The sequence below is a fragment of the Borostomias antarcticus genome (genome assembly GCF_949987555.1).
Source record: "Borostomias antarcticus genome assembly, contig: scaffold_149, whole genome shotgun sequence".
NCBI lineage: Eukaryota > Metazoa > Chordata > Actinopteri > Stomiiformes > Stomiidae > Borostomias > Borostomias antarcticus.
In genome coordinates, this window is record NW_028176640.1 from 216,904 (window position 1) to 224,403 (window position 7,500).

The window sequence follows — 7,500 nt, forward strand, 5'->3', positions numbered from 1 at the left end:
TTCTGCTCTGTTCTGCTCTGCTCTGCTCTGCTCTGCTCTGCTCTGTTCTGCTCTGCTCTGCTCTGTTCTGTTCTGTTCTGTTCTGTCTGTTCTGCTCTGCTCTGCTCTGCTCTGCTCTGCTCTGTTCTGCTCTGTTCTGCTCTGCTCTGCTCTGTTCTGCTCTGTTCTACTCTGCGTGAGAGACTGGGGCGCACGAGAACATGCACCTGTTCATCTAGAGCAACTTATGTCAAGAGAGAGAGAGAGTGTGTGTGTGTGTGTGTGTGTGTGTGTGTGTGTGTGTGTGTGTGTGTGTGTGTGTGAGAGAGAGAGAGAGAGAGTGTGTGTGTGTGTGTGTGTGTGTGTGTGTGTGTGTGTGTGTGTGTGTGTGGAGTGTGTGTGAGAGAGAGAGAGAGATAGTGTGTGTGTGTGTGTGTGTGTTGTGAATGAATTTCAAGTCTCAACAAAGTGTTTTGTTTTCCTAATTGACTGTTGTTCTAAACTTTGTAGTTCGTTCTCATAGATCAGTCTGTTAGAGCTACAAATCCCTCCCTGTGTGACATCACTTCCCTGTTTTCCCCCTGAAACTGTCACTTCCTCTTTCACTGTATAAACTAAGACCCCGTCCTCCCGTGAACTCACTCAGCCCGGATTCACTTCCTGTGCGAGGGTCCGACTCTGCAGAATCGTAACATAGAATAAACTATTGCCTTTGTTTAAAACCAGCTTTGATCGACCACTCAGCGTGTTCTTTGACAATCTAACTAAACCAAGGATAAAAATCCTTAACAGTGTGTGTGTGTGTGTGTGTGTGTGTGTGTGTGTGTGTGTGTGTGTGTGTGTGTGTGTGTGTGTGTGTGAGAGAGAGAGAGAGAGAGAGAGAGAGGCTATAACTATATGTACTTGATGTATGTAGGCTATGATTGTATTTACAGTGCTCCAAACTAACCCTGTGTGTGTTGTGTGTGTGTGTGTTTGTGTGTGTGTGTGTGTGTGTGTGTGTCTGTGTCTGTTTGTTCGTGTGTGTGCGTGTATGTCTGTGTGTGTGTGTGTGTTTGTGTGTGTGCGTGCATGTCTGTGTGTGTGTGCGTGCATGTCTGTGCGTGTGCATGTCTGTGTGTGTGTGTGTGCATGTCTATGTGTGTGTGTGTGTGCGTGCGTGCGTGCGTGCATGTGTCCTGCCAGATGCAGCACCTGGGGATAATCAGCAACTCTTTGAGCAGCCTGTCGTTCCCGGAGGCGTCGGTCTCGTGGGCGGACGGCGTCGCGTCTCCCCTCATGAACAACCACGACCTGCTCTACTGCTTCCGCCGGGACTCCCACAAGGTGCACAACTTCCTGAAGGTCCTCAAGTGTCGCATCGTCCCCGAGCACGGCTGCTGAGAGCCACGCCCTCCCGCCACGCCGCCGGCAGACCGACTGGCACGTCGTCTTCCGGCCGCCCCGTCGGAATGCGCGCGACTATGTCGACGGCGGGTTTGACGCCGCCAAATGAAGCTCGCGAAAAGATGACTCGTGCGCGAAAGTTGCATGAGTTAACTTTTAAAAAAAATGGAAAAAAAAAGAAGAAAAAAAAAGAAAAAGAAAAAAAAACTTTTGTTGTGTTTGCTTAAGGATTAATTTGCCGCATTTACCATGATTATACTGTAAAGACAGATATCTTCTAGTGAAGGGAGGGGGGTTGATGTACTGGTATGAGGGTCTGGGCTTGCATGAGAGGTACACTAATTAGCAGTCACACATCCACCCCCCCCCAGGGCTACAAGGGTCAGATGAGGAAGGACAGGACAGGACATGTATGTATGTATAGGAGTACTGTATGTTTGTATGTAAAATATTAGCCTATCCATTTCACTGTTTATTTTACCGACTTATTATATTGGGTATCTGTTGGATGAAAACTTGAATGAGTTCTTGGAGCATGAGTTAGGGATAGTCCCTCTGTGAACAGCATGGCAAGTAGTGATCATATCAGATCATATTTACCTCCTTCAACAGTCAGACATCATCTTCAAATAAACCAATCGTTACTACAGCAATGTGTGTGTGTGTGTGTGTGTGTGTGTGTGTGTGTGTGTGTGTGTGTGTGTGTGTGTGTGTGTGTGTGTGTGTGCGCGCGCGTGCGTGTGTGTGTGGTCACTTCATTGGTCATTGTCTGTATTGATGACTCCTCAGTTCAAGTAGAGTTTATTTGCTTCAGGCCTTAATTACCAGGTCATTTCCTTCCTATCCACTCCCACTGTGACTGAGGCAGAGTAGCTACTATAACAAGACATTACTGTCCAGTTCAACAGATCCTTACAGTCATCAGGGCAAACACAGTTCACGGTACATTGCCCTAAAACACATGAAGAAGAATATAATCACATGTAAGCTACTGTACTCAGACTGAACACTAAGTATGATGACCATGTGGTAGTTATAGTGTTGAGTAAAGGAGATGATTCGATAACAGCTCATGACTGAACACATAAAAAAAATGGCTGTGATTTAGCATCTGTGTGTGTGTGTGTGTGTGTGTGTGCATACGTTGTGTGTGTATGTGTGTGTGTGTGCGTGGTTTCTTGTTGTTTGGGAACATAATGTCAAAATGGGATGACCTCACAAAGACATGGCACAAATTTGGGGCAGTCACGACACAGGCCACACCTCCTTCATAGCCAAAGCAGGCATGTCAAGGAAGGCAGCATCAGACGTTGTCCTGAACTTCTGGCCCAAGGGGTTGCCAATTCTGGCACAAACCAAAATTTGGAAAGACATGTCTCTACTAATGCTGCGTGACAATTAAAGTCGAATAGCCCTGTCTCACATCTAGACAATAGAAACTGACTCATTTAAACTCACAGGCTGTGTCCCAATTAGGGGCAGCTGCCTAACGAGGCATCGTCCATGTACTGTAGGCAATACCTACATATTAGGTAGGTATAGCATGACATCGTACACATTTAGTGGTCCTCTGTGCATGAAAGGCTAATGTTTACAAAAACGGGATCATACTTTTTTCTTTAAGATATATTTTTTAGGGCTTTTCAGCTTTAATGGACAGGACAGTTGAGAGAGACAGGAAACGTGGGAGAGAGAGGGGGGGAGGACATGCGGCACAGGATCCGAGCCGGGAATCGAATCCGGGTCCGCCGTGCAAAGGACTACCCTTCATATGGCGTGCACCTTACCCGGTGAGCTACCGGGGCGCCCCAAAAACTGGATACTTCTGAACAGACTTGAAACCTGGATTGGTTTTTCAGGGACTACACTGAGCTGGTTCCATACCTACCTCACAGACACAAATGACTGTGTGAGTCTTGGTGAATATGTTTTGGAGAAGCTTCCTCTCTGGCGTTCCTCAGGGCTCGGTCCTTGGTCCACTGTTGTTCTCCCTATAGATGCTCCCTTTTGGGGAAATGATCCGTCACCATGGGATCCATTTTCACTGTTATGCTGATGACAGCCAGTTGCGTCTCTCTCTGCAGCACCAGAACGCAGATGCCTTACTTCCTCTGCTAAACTGCCTCTTACAGTATTGTCAGTTCTCATTTTTTTGCGGTAACAGATCAAACCGGAAATAGTTGAGGTCGACGGACGAGTTGTGCCATTGGTGGATTATGATTTTTTTTTTTTTTTTTAAAGGTAGCCTAGTTTAAGTACTAAATACACTTTTAAAATGAATGATGACCTAACACAAACTGGTACAAACCACAATTATGTATTTAATAAATGTGTTAATTAGTTTAAAAGGCACTTCCCCCCCTATAAAATCACCCATGTACTCTACAGATATACTTTATCATACACAATGCACATGTACTGCACACATAATCGTTTAATTTGCTTTGCATCAAAAGTCAAAGTAACACAGTAACACGTACTGTAGACATACTGTTAAACTATGGCATGGAACTGAACAGCTGTTTGTCAAAATGCCCTTCATAACTTCCTTCCTGTCTGAATGATGGTGACACAGACTGTGATAAAACCAGTTCACACCATCCAGCCCTCTCACACTCTGAGAGAGACGAACCTGCTGACAGATCACCCTGAGAGACTGGGAGCGTTGAAGCATAGTTGTGGTACAGCCCTGACGGTGTAGTTGTGGTAGTAGAGTTGTAGTGAAGTTGTAGCATAGTTGTCGTACAGCCCTGACGGTGTAGTTGTGGTAGTAGAGTTGTAGTGAAGTTGTAGCATAGTTGTCGTACAGCCCTGACGGTGTAGTTGTGGTAGTAGAGTTGTAGTGAAGTTGTAGCATAGTTGTCGTACAGCCCTGACGGTGTAGTTGTGGTAGTAGAGTTGTAGTGAAGTTGTAGCATAGTTGTCGTACAGCCCTGACGGTGTAGTTGTGGTAGTAGAGTTGTAGTGAAGTTGTAGCATAGTTGTCGTACAGCCCTGACGGTGTAGTTGTGGTAGAAGAATTGTAGTGAAGTTGTAGCATAGTGACAGAACTTTGGAAGGTCTACAAAGATTTCTGAGGATATCTACTGTATAACAAGCCAGACATGACGAAGAAGGTGAAGTCCAACAGAAGGGAGATGGCGATGGAGGACATCTATGCTAATGATGACATCCTCAGAGGTCATGGCCCCGGCTCAAGCGTTCTGGATGCTACGCCAGAGAACACAGCAGGAGATCATCACTCAGGTAATGCAGATGCACACACACACACATGCACACCCATGCACACACACACACACACACACACACATGGGCGATGTTATAGGGGGGGCAGGGGGGGCAACTCTGCTCAAATTCTTAAAAAAAAGAAGAAGTTTTTCTTTTTCTTTTTTTTTTACTAATTAACACATTTATTATTTTAAAAAATTTGGATTTGTACCAGTTTGTGTTAGGTCATCATTTATTTTAGAAGTTTATTTATAACTTAAACCAGACTACCTTTAAAAAAAAATTTTTTTTTTTTTTTAATGAATATATTCATAATCCACCAATGGCACAACTCGTCCGTCGACCTCAACTATTTCTGGTTTGATCTGTTACCTCAAAAAAATGAGATCTGAGTCTGACTGTACTGCTCAGTGCTCAACAAGCTACAACTAGCCAACCTGCTTACAATGGAGAAAAGAGATATAAAAACAATTGACCACTTATTCATAAAAAAAAATATAAAAAAAACTGTCAATGCTAATGAAGAAGCTACCACTCGAAATGACAGCGCAGCAGGTGCAATCGAATGCAGAAGTGCTCCAGAGGCTATCGAAGCTATGCTTAATTTAGTTACTGTTGTGCTACCGACATGGCATAGCCTATTTGGAAGGCTGCGGACTGCCTGTGTGTGTGATAGCCTACACTCTCTGCTCTACGTGCACAGATGCAGTGTGATGTTGTGATGTTGGGTATGGCCTAGTGCTCGGTCATAAAGTCATATTGACATGCTCGTGGTGTCTAGATGAAGTTTGATGCATTGTGCATATTGAATTGTCATACAGATTTCTTATAGGACTGTTCACAACTGGCATTCTTTGTAAATAGATGGGACGGGACGCAAGATTACTTTTCGCAACCCAGTTTAGCAAGAACACCATAGAGGTTAGGGTTGGAGTGAGGGTGAGGGTGAGGGTGAGGGTGAGGGTGAGGGTGAGGGTGAGGGTCAGGTGTAGGGTTAGGGTTAGGTGTAGGGTGAGGGTTAGGGTTAGGGTTAGGGTTAGGGTTAGGGTGAGGGTGAGGGTGAGGGTGAGGGTCAGGTGTAGGGTTAGGGTGAGGGTGAGGGTGAGGGTGAGGGTGAGGGTGAGGGTGAGGGTTAAGGTTAAGGTTAACCTTAACCCTAAACTCAATGGTGTTATCGCTAAACTGGGTTGCGAAACGCGTAGACGCGGACGGGATGGCAGAACTGGGTTTTTTTTCTCACATCAAAATGTTGCCCCCCTTACTCTCAGAGGGTAAAATCACCTGTGCACACACATACAGTAACATAGACACAAAATACACACACAAACACACGTGCACACCCACCTAACAGACACAAATACGTGCACACACACACACACACACACACACACACACACACACACACACACACACACACACACACACACACACACACACACACACACACACACACACACACACCCAGTAAGAGTGATCTCTGTGGTCAGGTGCTGGGAGTCTCTCCAGAGTTGCTGCAGTGTGTCTGGGGCTGCTGTGTGTTCTCCTACTGGCTGGGATCATGGGCCTGGTAGTCCACTGTGAGTACACTAGTACATCTCTTAGAAAATAATTTTGGAATAATATATAGCCATTTTCATTAGATATATTTATTGTAGATACACATTATAAAAAAACATCTATGTTTAAAATCTTTGTTGATGACAGTAATATAGTATGTGGAATTTATCGTGATTTTTGTCACTCCTCAACAGACACTGTGGAGCGAGACCAGCTAGAGACCAGTTACAACAACCTGACCAGAGAGAAAGACCAGCTAGAGACCAGTTACAACAACCTGACCAGAGAGAAAGACCAGCTAGAGACCAGTTACAACAACCTGACCAGAGAGAGAGACCAGCTAGAGACCAGTTACAACACCCTGATGAAAGAGAGAGATGACCTTCAGAAGAGACTTTGTGGTAGGTTCAATTCTTCATTCTGATCTCCAGTCTCATGTGTGTGTATTTGGTGCTGTGAGGAAGATAGGTACGCAAGGCAGCCAGAGAAGAGGCCAGAAACCAAAAGGTCACTGGTTCATATCCCGGTTTGCTGAGGGTCAGATGGTGGGTTGTGTTCTCTATATGTATGTATGTATGTATGTATGTATGTGTGTGTGTGTGTGTGTGTGTGTGTGTGTGTGTGTGTGTGTGTGTGTGTGTGTGTGTGTGTGTGTGTGTATGTATGTATGTGTGTGTGTGTGTGTGTGTGTGTGTGTGTGTGTGTGTGTGTGTGTGTGTGTGTATGTATGTATGTATGTATGTATGTGTGTGTGTGTGTGTGTGTGTGTGTGTGTGTGTGTGTGTGTATGTATGTATGTATGTATGGTATTGGTGTCTCGATGAGATCAGCACCTTATCGTGGTGGGGCATGACCGCATCTCCATGACCCCTAGAGCTAGGTCAGCGGGAGTCTCGTACTCCTGGCAGGGTCACCCAAGCCGAACAGGTCGAAGGTTAGAGGTCAGACCAAGAGTTATCCTGAAGTCCTCAACGGCAGAGCAGGCGGAAGATGGTGGGTGTGAGAACCACCACAACGGCTGCAAAGGCGGAAGAAGGCAGCCCCACAGCCTCTTGGGTTAACCCGGGGGGGGTAAAGTGGCTAGGGGAGTAAACCCCGAAGACAAATCTGCCCTGGGAACAGGCGCAGGCGGAGTGGACACCGTGGATCACTTTCCTTACCTCGGCTCCACTCTGTCCTCATGCTGCTCCCTTGACACGGAAATACACATCCGCATCAATAAAGCTTCGGACGCCTTTGCAGGAGGGTTTTCGAAAACCAAAAGCTGAAGGTCAGCACCAAGGTTGCCGTTTCTAACGCAGTATGTGTCTCCGCCCTGCTCTACGAGGCAGAAACATGGACTCCATACAG